The sequence below is a fragment of the Glycine max genome, chromosome 20 (genome assembly GCF_000004515.6).
Source record: "Glycine max cultivar Williams 82 chromosome 20, Glycine_max_v4.0, whole genome shotgun sequence".
Lineage (NCBI taxonomy): Eukaryota > Viridiplantae > Streptophyta > Magnoliopsida > Fabales > Fabaceae > Glycine > Glycine max.
In genome coordinates, this window is record NC_038256.2 from 25,798,527 (window position 1) to 25,812,242 (window position 13,716).

At 34.0% G+C, this 13,716-nt stretch overlaps 1 pseudogene; it reads left to right on the top strand.

Moving 5' to 3' along the window:
• The first annotated feature begins 11,481 nt into the window (after positions 1 to 11,481).
• On the top strand, positions 11,482 to 12,458 carry LOC100778147 (uncharacterized; annotated as a pseudogene).
• Positions 12,459 to 13,716: the final 1,258 nt, after the last annotated feature.

Genomic DNA, 13,716 nt, shown 5'->3' on the forward strand with positions numbered 1-13,716 from the left:
AGCATTAACTCATCGCCCTTAAAGGGTCTTAGCATTAACTTGTCACCCTAAAAGAGACTTAGCATTAACTCGTTGCCCTTAAAGGGACTTAGCATTAACTCGTCACCCTTAAAGGGTCTTAGCATTAACTTGTCACCCTTAAAGGGTCTTGTGGTCGTGTGATTGTACAATTCATAGTTCACAACTCAATGCACACAACATCTCAATGCACATATATATATATCAATCATATACATACTCAATTTATCACTTACACTCAATCTCAATCACAATGGTATAATCTCAATTTAACACGTTGTCACACCTCATGAATCATATACACTTTACCTATGAACTATGTAATACACAAAACTACTCAATTGTTTTTCAAAATCATTTTATCTCGTCGGGTTCCCACAGTGGATTCCATCACAATACTCGTCGCCCTTAAAGGGTCTTACAATTGTGTGGTTGCATAGTTCATAGCTCACAAATCAATACACACATCTCAATACACATTTATTTCACCATTCATCACAGGTTTAATTTATTACATACTCACAATTTGAATCACCATTTCATAATGTCACTATAACAAATTATACAAAAGATTTATCGCAACATGGGCAGTAAAACCCCTCAAATAATTTAACACAATTATATCAAAATCATAGGTCAAAACACAAAACATCAAGAGCACTCAAGTTTATCAATTAATTCTTATCAAAACATCAATTGGTACGTAAGGACAATAATATTGTATTTATAATTGTAAAGGAAAAATTATAATTTAATAAACACCCCAAAATAAACCCCAATTTAATCCTCTAAGTATCCCTATATATGTTCTCACTAATCCCCAATTTTGAATAACTCATCCCTTACCTCTAAGCGGGCTCACGTGTCTTTCGACAACGATAGCGACATCTCTAGCAATTTTCTAAGATTCCTCAATTTTTTCCTCTGATTGCTCTGATAGGGTTTCCAAACATTAGGGAGAAGGAGAAGGGATTGAAGCCTCTATTTATACTGTCTTCGTGTGATTCCATTATCTCCCTCCAAGAATATGATCTTGCAAATCCCAACGGTGGAGATGTGCGGAATTGAATCTCGAACAACATATCAAAACTTTACGACAATGCAACGGTAAACGAATCCGGGATCGTAATTTTACCGAGACAGTTTTGGGTTTCTACGGGAAAAGAAAAGGCTACGATGCGAAGTGTATTTCTCTCAGCTCCGACATTTTCTCGTAATTCCCAACAATGAAAAGCCTTGAAATTGAGTTGCAAACCTGTGGTTAAATTTCATGACGATCCAACGGTGAATGAGTTCGAGATCGTTGTTTTTCATAAATAGGTTTGGTGGTCTACGGGAAAAAGAGAGGGTTTTGGGAGGAGAAGGGGGGAAAACGAAAATGAGGAGAAGAGGGTGTGAAAACTGACCTAACATCGTTATTTATACCTAGGGTACTCACAACTTATTATTTACTCTATTTATTTATTTTTATAATTTTATAAAAACAAACTATATTTTATTCTCTATCAAATAAGTAAATAAAATACACTCTTTATTTTCTCTAAAATCATTATTTTAATTAATAAAGTTATTTCTCCTTATTTATTTAATTATAAAAAAATATTGTCATCCTATAAAACTCTATTTATTTATAAATAATAATCTTTTTTAATTTAGTCTATGAAAAATGGGATGTTACAATCTTGAACTTTATGTTCGGGGGAGCAGATGACTAGGTGAATTGCTTTAAGTAACCTTGTGCTGAAGGACGTCGGGACACAATGTTCTGATAGGATGTGACATTGGGGTATAGGTTTCTATATTAATTGTATGAAATCTTAGACAACCTTGTTTGAGCTTAGATGACTTTATTATTTATTTGGACAAGTTTGAATATGATGTAAAAGAAAGTCAATGTGAGTTTTTTACCCTGTTGAAAGGATTTTTTTAAAATGTGTTTTAAATTTTTTTTAATTAATTATGATATTTTTCCTTTTATTAGTATATATGTATGGGGTAGAGGGTGTCACATTTAGTGGTATCAGAGCAGGTCGAATTTTTCGGCTAGTGTGTTATGTGCTTATCATATTCTGGTGTACACTCTGTGTGGTTACTTATGATTACTTTGTTGAGCATGCTTGAATTATTATTTGTGCTTTCTTTTGCATGAGCAAATGAGACTTGATAATAATGCTTGTATGTGTCTTGCATCCTTAATGTTTGTTATACCATAAATCCACTGTTGAGTCATGAGTTATAAGACTAGCCATCTCTATAATTCATGAAGTGCGGTAGGATGTCATGGCAAGCCGTTAGGTGATACAAGGGGTCTTGAAAACTTGATGTGTGTATTAACGTTGTCAAAAACCTTGAACTTGCAGGTGTGTTGCAAATGAGTGTGTTTAATCAATGTGTTAACATGTGTTGACTAATTCTTTTTTTTTTCTTCTTTGTGTGTGACCATAAGCATGATTGTTGAAGCTTGTGATTCCTTAAAATACACCCTTAGTGACTGTTCAATTCTTTATTCTTATGTGTATGTTATATACTTGTTATAGGAACCTTATAATTCTATGCATGCTTGTAGTATGGTGTTCTGCCTTAATTGCATAGATAGTATGGTTGTTTGTGATTTCTTGTTCTTAGTGATGTTGATACTCTATATTTTGATGACTCATATCGAGATATATTTCATAAATAATAATTTTTTTTATCGTACCTTCTGATTCTAGTTCAACCTATTCTTTGTGTTGCATGCTTAAGTCAAGTAATTTGATTATACTTGCAAACTTGAGTATAATTCATTCTTTGTGTTATAAGCCTACATCAAACATTTGGATTATTGATGTTTCTATCACAATCAAGCGATTGTTGATTTCTCCATATGTGTGTACATTGTGATCATGTTTTCGTTTCTAGAATTCATTTGAAATGTATGTTGTTAATTCTGAATGAGTGGCCCTTCTTGATTTAAAAAAATTATCGTCTCCTAATCAATTGAGTGTTCATCTTGTTACGGGTTTCTCATCTTTCAATCATGTCTTGTTAAACTGCTTGATAATATGTCTTGTTGTTACTTATATTACTAATAGAGAGAGACTTTGCCCTTGTCAATCACGTTAAGATGTTTCGAGAGGAAATACTTGAGTAGGCATGATCCTTGTTACCTGTAGACGAAAGTTAAACTTAGTAAGTCATGTACTTGTGTTCCTTGAGGATATGCTTAGTTACCACTTATGGACGAGATTGAGAATCTTATAAGTGTAATACCCATAAAAAATTGTAATCCTAGTTCCTAGGAGATGTCTAGTATAGAGTTGTTTAAGAATATAGAGTAGTTCAAAAAGTTGTGAAGAATAGTTAAGAGGTTTAGTGTGAAACCTTAAGAAGAGTGTAAGGTAGTTAGTAGGATTTTAATTGTTAAGCATGGAAGGGTTCGAGAGTGAGTGTTCTTGCGTAAGGTAGGTGACCTAAAGTATTAGTGATGATAGTTGTATGATTAGCGAGATAAATCTTAGTTCTCTTTACCTTAATATGGGAAAAGTTTGAGGATGCTCTGATAACTACCTAGTACCTATCGTGGCCTCTACATGTACCTGGCCATATCTTAACAAGATCAATGCCTGTGTGTTCGTGGAATGCGTGACAGGATCTCCCACCCTGAGTTAGCTCTTGTTGTGGTTTCGATGATTAGTGTTTAGTATGTTTCTAGCTAAGTTGAATTATGGGGTGTATCTTAAGGTTGTTATAGGCCCTTGGGAATCATGTTTCGTGCTAAGAGTTTTGTATGCATTTTAGTTAGATGATGATGACCCTTAGAGTATGCTATGTCTAAATGAGAGATAACTTTAAATCCTTTTTGGGCAAAAGTTGTTTTGAGATGAAAAAGAAACCTAAGATTAAGATGAGATGCCCTTAACTAGTAGTCGAACCAGAAAGTTATTTTAGGATTCCTTGAATTAACCTTAACCCTTGTAAATATGACTTGAGTAAGTTTAAGTTTTCTGGTGAAATTTCTGTAGGGAGTAGACCTTAAGTTTGAACAAGTTTACAGAAGTAAGAAGTGATCTGTTTTGCTTATTCAGTTAGCACCCAGTTAATATCAGGAGGAAACCTTAAAGTGGAATCGTTACAATTTCTTGAACCTAAGTGAGAGTTATGAGTCAAGTATACGAAAGTGAGGAAGATCGTGTTAAAGGAAGAGGCTTAGACCCGAGGTAGGCAAATCATGTATTCTCGATAGCCATTTGTGGACTAGGATTGGTAGAATGTTGAAGTCTTGAAACATATACTTTCTTTTTTTTAATCATCTCATGTTTGAGAAAAAGTCTGTCCTGTGGTTAATCATGTTTCCTTATATCTGTTAGTTCGTTTCAGATTGTCATCAGTGTCTCTTATGATATTATCCTACTCCAAATAGTATGTCATTCACATTCTATTATTGTTGAGATGTCACTCTCGTGAAAATACCTAACTTATGAAATACTATCATTCAATAAATGAGGATCTTCGGATTTAGTTGCTAAGTGCATAGGAGTCTTGTGATCGAAGTCACGGTAATGGGCTTCAACTAGGCACATCGCTTGGTATTGAGGACCAGATGTGTAATCTCCTTCTTCTTGATCTTTTGGCAAAGTTTTGGGGACAAAACTTCTTTTAAGGGGGGTGGAATTGTAACATCCCATTTTTCATAAATTAATTTAAAAAGGATTGTTATTTGTAAATAAATAGAGTTTTAGAAAAATGATAAGTTTTTTTTTAATCAAATAAATAAGGAGAAATAACTTTATTAATTAAAATAATGGTTTGAGAGAAAATAAAAAAGATATTTTATTTATTCATTTGATAGGGAATAAAATAGAGTTTGTTTTTATAAAATGATAAAAATAAATAAATAGAGTAAATGATAAGTTGTAGGTACCCTAGCTATAAATAGCATGCATTAGGTCAGTTTTCATATTGACGATGCCTCCTCTTTCTCTCAATTTCATTTTCTCATCTCCTTCTCTCAAAACCCTCTCATTTTCTCACATATCATCAAACTTGTTTCAGAAAAATGACGATCTCAGACTCATTCACCGTTAGATCTTCATGAAATTTGAGCACCAAGTTCGCAACTCAATTCCAAACATTCTCACCGTTTGGAATTTTGAAAGTATTTCAGATTTGCCTATTTCATAAAAATGACGATCTCAGACTCATTCACTGTTGGATCGTCGTGAAATTTGAGCACCAAGTTCGCAACTCAATTCCAAACATTCTCATCGTTGAGAATTTTGAAAATATTTTAGATCTGCCTGTTTTAGAAGAATGATGATCTCAAACTCATTCACCGTTGGATCATCGTGAAATTTGAGCACCCGATTCACAACTCATTTTGAACATTCTCACAGTTGGGAATTTTGAAAATATTTCGAATCCTATAGAAAAACCCCTTTTTATCGCAACTTTTTATTTTCCCGCAAAAACCCAAAATTGCCACAGTAAAACTACGAACCAGGACTCATTAATCGTTGGATTGTTGTGAAATTTTTATATGTAGTTCGCGATTCAATTTTGCACAGCTTCACCATTGGAATTTTTGAAATAATATTCAAGGAGAGAGAAAACAGAATCACACAAAGACAATACAAAATGGAGGCTTCAATCTCTTCTCCTTTTCTTTGACGTTTGGGAATCCTATCAGAGCATTCGGAGGAAAAACTGGAGGAATCTCAAGAAACCGCTAGAGATGCCGCTATTGCTGTCACAATGCACATGTGAGCTCGCTTAGAGGTTAGAGGTAAGGGATGAGCTTATCGCAATTGGGGTTAGAATGAACATGTGTAGGGATCCTTAGAGGATTAAATTGGGGTTTATTTTGGAATGTTTATTGAATTATAATTTTTCCTTTAAGATTATAAATACAATATTGTTATGTTTTACGTACCAATTGATGTTCTTATGAGAATTGAGTGATAAATTTGAGTGTTCTTGATGCTTTTATGTTTTGACCTATGATTTTGATATAATTGTGTGAAATTATTTGAAGGGTTTTACTCCCCATGTTGTAATAAACCATTTGTATGAATTATTATATTGATATTATGAAATTGTGATTCAAATTGTGAGTATGTGATAAATTGAACCTGTGATTAAAGGTAAAATACATGTGTGTTGAGTTGTGAGCTATGAACTGTGCAATCACAGAATTGTAAGACCCTTTAAGGGTGACGAGTATTGTGATGGGATCCATTATGGGAACCCGACGAGTTAAAATGATTCTGAAAACAATTGAGTTGTTATGTATATTGCATAGTTCATAGGTAAAGTGTATATAATTCATGAGGTGTAATAACCTATTAAATTGTGATTGAGATCGAGTGTATGTGATAAATTGAGTATGTATGTGATTGAGACATATGTGTACATTGAGTTGTGAACTATGAATTGTACAATCACACGACTATAAGACCCTTTTAAGGGTGACGAGTTAATACTAAGACCCTTTAAGGGCGACGAGTTAGTGCTAAGACCCTTAAAGGGCGACGAATTAAAACTATTTTGAGAACAACTGACAAGTCGTGTGTTTTGTACAGTTCAAAGATTGAGTTTGTGTGCAAAAATGTTTTCTAGGTTGGACCTGAATCAGGAGGGAGAGGCCCTGGCGGACTCTTCGGAGTGTAGGCCTTGGGGATAAATACACCCGGTTTGAGTGCTCCTTTAAGCCTATGTTGATCCCATATGATTGGAGTATTCTCGTAAAATAGCGTGACCCTGACTGGTCTCCCTATGATTTTACCTAGTGAGAGTGACCTGACTTGCTAGTGTGTGGTTTGTCTTGTCATGTACTTTTAGGCGCCCAACGAGATTTTTCACTAACATGGTATCACATTGCATATAGGATTGAGTCTTAGTGTAGATATTGCATAACGCTTGTGTATTGATCTATATTGATTGACTTGGTGATATTGTGTTTTGACCCTTGAGTACGTGAATGTTGTGAAAATGAATGAGATGTGTTGTGTTGTGATGTGATGTTGGGCGACAAAATGGTGAAATGATGTGAGCTATATTTAAGTATGTTTTTTTTTGTTTATATGATATTTATACCTACATGTTATCTTGTTTCTCTCCATTAGTTAGGAATATGATAACTCACTCCCTGTGTGTTGTTTGTGTTTGGATCTTGTGATGATCTTGAACTTTGTGTTTGGGGGAGCAGATGACTAGGTGAATTGCTTTAAGGAACCTTGTGCTAAAGGACGTCGGGACACAATGCTATGATAGGATGTGACATTGGGGTATAGGTTTCTATATTAATTGTATGAAGTCTTAGACGACCTTGTTTGTGCCGGGATGACTTTATTATTTATTTGAACATGTTTGAATATGATGTAAAAGAAAGTGAATGTGAACCTTTTACCCTGTTGAAATGATTTTTTTAAAATGTGTTTTAAAATTTTTTAATTAATAATAATTTTCTTTTCCTTTTATTAGTACATATATGTATGAGGTAGAGGGTGTCATAGTGTCCAAAGAACATGACCGGTCATTGGAATTTTTTTATTCAATTCATGGATCCAAGAATGAAGAGTGCAAGTCAAAATATTTCCTTTTGATGTAATGCTTTGATAATTTTCACTTCTTAGATGAATCATAATTACAATGATAGTGTGTGATATGCATGTTGTAGCTAATTAAACACACTTTAAACATCAAAATAATGAGATAATCACAGCGTAAAACAAGAACAACATATCAAATCCACTCAAAAAACAAGATTAGTTCATCCAACAAGATTGAATCAAAATAATAAATAAAACAACAACAAAAAATACTTGAAACAGGTCGCATGCCACAATTTGAGGAACCACCGAAAAGGATGACCTTCTTCAGTGTATGACAATTTGAGTGGGTTCTTGCACTCAAGATCCATTTTTTGTCAAGATCCAACAGTAGAGAGAGTTAGGATCTCCACGATGGAACGATGGGTCTTGCACAAGAACCCTCAAGATCCCAAAAGATGTGACTTGCTTAACGGTAAGGTTGTCAAACTCACGATTCTACGTAAACTCGTGGAGGCCTCATAAACTCGACTCGTGGAATCGACTCATAAACTCATAAGAGTTTACTCAATATACACATGAGGTTAGATTTGAGTTTCCTCACAAAGATGCAACAATAGTATCTCCGTGTTTCTATTATCTAAATCTGAATTTAATTCCGTCCAAAACCTGGAAGCCATACTCCAATACTAAAAGACATTTTGCCACTCAACAGCTTCCACATGGCATCATGGCATCACCCCACATGTCACGTGTTGATGGAGCCGTGGACATCTTATCCCATCTATCCTCGACACAAACAATCATTACCCCCACAATCCACAAAGAGAAAAAGGTGTGTGAGAAGCTCAATCATGATCGTAGATCAGGACACTCAACTAACCTTTTTCATTCATATTTAAAAACTTTTAGCCAAGGTATCCAACTCCAACAGTTTTTCTACTTTCATTTACGTCTACACTTCACTTTCTTTTTTTTTCTTTCTCTGCCACCCCATCTCACCAGAAACACAAACAAAACCCTTTCATTCATTACTCCATCTCCCTTCTAACAAAGAAACATAATAACTTTTTCAATTCATTTATTCTAATATTCTAATCCTTGCCTCTTCATTTCACAATTGACATAGTTGTTTTATTCATTTATTATTTACTTGACTTTATTTTTTACTTCTAATCCGGACACAAGCATAATCATTTTTATCTCACACGACGCCCTCGTTCCAATAGTGATTGCGACACTATGCTTAGCATGAAGCTTCACATAATCAGTGCCACCGTCATCCATCGTCGCTGGCACGCCACATCATAGAACTAATTTTGCCACAATGATATAAATATATTCTTTCTCTTCTTCATGCATCCTTTTCTGTTGCATGTCCGCCATTTTCGACCAACCTCACTAGTGAAACCCTCGTTCACGGACTTCGCCATGCCGCCTCTCCCAGCCACTGTCGTGACATACTATTACGGTGTTGTCTATGGTGTGGAGTAGAATCGTCGGCACAGTAACAAAACTATGATTGTAAAGAGTTTACTCCGAGCCTACCAAAAAAACGATTCTATGTGCGATTCAACTCATAAGGGATCTACAAGCTTGTAAAATTGTGTGATTTTACGATTTAAAACTATAGTTTGATAACCACACTTAACAGATTTGGGAGGGAAGCAACAAGAAAAAGATGCAAAAGAAGAATAAAGCACTAGAATGAATCAAAATAAAACAAGAACAACAGATCAAATCCACTCAAAAAACAAGATTAGTTCATCTAAAAAGATTGAATCAAAATAATAAATAAAACAACAGAAAAATACCCAAAACGGGTTGCATTCCACAATCTGAGGAACCACTAGAAAGGATGACCTTGTTCAGTATATGGATTCGTTGCACCGACGAAGGTGTGTCGATTTGGTAGCAATGTTGCATCATGCTTCACCCTGGGGAAGAGTAAGGGGAGGCACAAATGACGAGCAAAAGGAGAGAGGAAGGGAAGGGGAGGGAAGAGAAAAAAAAAAGGAAAGGGAGAGGGGAAGAGGAATGGTCCGCAAAGAGAGGAAGAGAAAAAATAGAAAGGGAAGAGGGGAAGAGGAAAGGTCACCCCAAGAGGGGAAGAGAAAAAAGGGAAGGGGAGAGGGGAAGCCAATAGTCTGATTGGGGAAAAAGGTGAGGATAAGGGTGAAGAAAAAAAATTAAAAAGTAAAATTGAACGTTGAAATGAACGTTGGAGCACTGAGCATTAGGGTTCAAAAAAATTGTTGTTTCCTTTCAGTCTATTTACAATGGACTATATTTTAAAAAAATATATATTTTGCAACCTATAAATTGAACACATGTTGTTCATATTGTGCACACCAATTCTCCTTATTATCCTTTATTTCTCAATCTCTTATTTGCAATCTCAATCTCTTGTTTTAGTTTCATTATTAATAGATCCAAATCAATATAATTTTCTCATTTGAACAAAAATTCTCAAAATCCTGCTTCATTTTTACCTTACTCGCCACCATCACCACCAATGAATTTTATGCAAAATAATGAAACCCCTTCCATTGAAAATTCTCAAAATCCTCCTCCATTTTTCCCCTACTTGTCATCACCACCACCAATGAATTTTATGCAAAATAACCAAACCCTTTCACTGAAAATTAAATTCCTCTCAAACTTTTCCTTCAATGCTACAAACACAATTCTTACATGTTTGTAAGCCTCTCAATAGTTCTAGTGGTCCACAAACTCCTTCCAATGATGACAATGAAACACAATTTCCACAATTTTATACTCAAATTGGGCTAGAAAACATCACATTGGAATGAGGAGAGTATTCTACAAAAAAAAGTCACAAGTTTTCTTTTCTATTGAAGAGGATACACATCTTATTGGTTTGTGACTTAATGTTTCAATGGATCCAATTGTTGGTGATGGTCAAGCAAGAAATTATTTTTGGATGAGAGTAACAAAAAATTACAACAACTTTCTAGGGGAACTACACGAAAGAGCAATGAATCAATTAAAATCACGATGGCAAAAAAATAATATGGGCGTGCAAAAGTTCAAGGGTCATTACAAGCAAGCAATATCATTGAAGAAAAGTGGTTACACGGATAATGATGTCATGCTTCATGCATATGCCATTTGGAAGGAAGACGAAGGAAGCAATTTTGGTTTGTAGCTTGCTTGGAGACTTATGAAATATTGACTGAAATGGTTAGACCAGTTTACTAAAAATGACTCTAAAAGGACGAAGAATTCCACATCTGGGCATATTCATCGTCATCTAATCTAGAAACACTAGTAGAAGATTATGAAGATGACACATCGTTTCCAATTGTCCATCTAACGGGTCAAAAGACAACCAAAAGGAAGAGCAAGGGGAAAGGAGTAGGAACATCTACCAATCATGTGGACTTTACTGGTGTGGAGGAAGCAATGAGAGAAAGTAATGTTCTCAATGCTAGCCTAGCAATCTTAAGAGAGAAAGAATTGAAAAATGAGTACTACGAGATTCTAATGAAGGACACATCTACAATGTTTGAAAGTCAACTCCAAGACCATCATGCCTTTTGTAAAATAGTTAGGCGTAAACCAAGTATTTGGTATTAATTTATTAGGTAGTTTTAATTTGTTGTAATCATCTTTTAATTTTTATTTTTAAGAATCGTGTTTAATTTTTTTTTTGATAAAAAATTTTAACCGTCTTTTTGTTTGTTCAACTTTAAAATTTTTAATTGTGTTATGAAACCAGTCGTTGCATAAGTAGTCGTTATAAAAATAGTTGTTGCAAAACTAATTGTTGGATAACTTGTTATTTAATTGTTTTATTTTCATTCATTCTTATATGTCTTCTTCAACAATTTTGTTCTTTCACTCGTTTATGCAATCAATCATTCATACAATGGATCCAAATAATGACTTAAAAAAAGTTTGAAAATAAATTGTTTATGAAACATTTGATGAAAATAGTGATGAACAAATCATGAGCTACTTACGTGCGATGCAACAACAAGGCAACAACAGTCAACAAAGAAGGCCTAGAAGAGTGATTAATCGCAATTGTGAAGATGAACATCTACGGTTGATGATTGACTACTTCTCAGAAAATTCGATATACACAGAGACTCAATTCCAATGTAGGTTTCGAATGTGGCGACAATCGTTCATTCGAATTTTCAACGCTCTTAGTAATCACGATGAGTATTTCCAAATGAGACCTATTGCTATTGGTAGAATGGGTCTCTCACCATTGCAAAAGTGCACTGCAGCTATTCGTATATTGGCATACAAATCACTTGTCGATTGTGTGGATGAGTACATTAGAATTGGTGAATGTACTACAACTCAATGCTTACAAAAATTTGTAAGAGGTGTCAATGAGATATTTGGTCTGAGCATTTGAGAAGGCCCAACAACAATGACATCAATCGCGTACTACAAATTGGAGATGCACGAGGGTTTCCAGGTATGTTAGGTTCTATTGATTGCATGTATTGGGAGTGGAAAAATTGTCTTGTTGCATTATGGGGTCAATATCATAGAGGTGATCATCACAAACTGACAATAATACTTGAAGTTGTTGCTTCACAAGACTTGTGGATTTGACATGCTTATTTTGGAATTGTAGGTTCAAACAGTGACATCAATGTGTTAAACCAATCACCTATGTTTGATGATGTTTTGCAAGGTCGAGCTCCTCCAGTACAATTTACAATTAATGGGACTCCATATAATATGTGGTACTATCTTGTATATGGTATTTATCCTGATTGGGTCATATTTGTGAAGAACAATCCAATGCCACAAGGTCCCAAAAGAAAATTATTTACAAAATGTCAAGAAGCATCGAGAAAGGATGCGAAACGAGTATTTGATGTGTTCAAATCTCAATTCGCAATTATATGTTATCCATCATATGCCTAAAACATGGATACAATAAAGGATTGAATGCTGGCATGCATTATGTTGCATAACATGATGTCAAAGAAGAACGCGATACATTTAATGGTAATGCTGATGTTGATTATGATCGCGTAAACAATAACATTTCAAATGTTAAAGTATCTCGTTATGTTCATCCCGATTTTGCTACATACTTACAAACAAGACACATTATACATACAAGAAAAATTCATCAACAACTTTAAGCAAACTTAGCGAAACATATTTGAGAACGTTATAGTCACAACAATAATGAAATTTATTTTTTCTTGGGCTCTAATGTGCTACACTTTTTTTATTATCAAATTTATGTATTTTTCATTTGTTTAATATTTTGTCATAAATAAAAATTAAATTTATGCTCATTTTTCTATTTCTTAATGTATATAATTTTTTTCTTACATGTTTTATTAATTAAATTTAATTACATAATTAAGTATATTTAATTTAATAAAAATTTAAATAAAATATTAAAAAGTGAGGTCCATGTAAGACCTACTAAAAGTTATCTAAGATCCTAAAACAAGATCTACCACTAAAGGAAAAATAAGAGATATCTTCAATCCTATATGACATTGTGAGATCCATCAAAAAATGGTCTAAAATCCTAATTTAAAATCTACCATTAAGATTGTTCTTAGGAACTCAATACAAACATAATATTTACTAATTTATCAAGGACCTAAAACATAATATCTATCAAGGACCGAAGGCAATATGCTGGCCATGTTTTTCATACTTCCGTGTTGCGCTTTTAAATTTTCAAACAAAAGGACATAAGTTTTTTAAATTTAAAGTCTAAGAACATAGAATACAAGTTCTTAATGTGAAATAAAATCAAAATCAGTAAAGATCAACATATTCATATAATCTTTAATCAAATGTACATGTGAGCCATGATTCCTTGTTAAAATAAACCTTCTCAAAATAATATCCACATAGCCATTGCTGGAAGACTTAACATAATCTAGCATGAATGTCCAGGTCAACTAACCACAATGCTATGTATTTTTCAGAAGCAAGTGCAAAACATGATCAAACTCCACTTAAAAACCGATTATTAGCAACTCAATAATGTGAAGATAGTCCGGTGCATTACTAGTAGTATATTTGTTTTATACTTGTATATTCTCTCAATAGGAGCCACAGTGCAGTCCAATTAAAGAGTCCAAATGTGTTCTAACATTTGAAAGAAACCACATGAACTGACATTTTTACCATGAGTGCTCGATACTAGCAA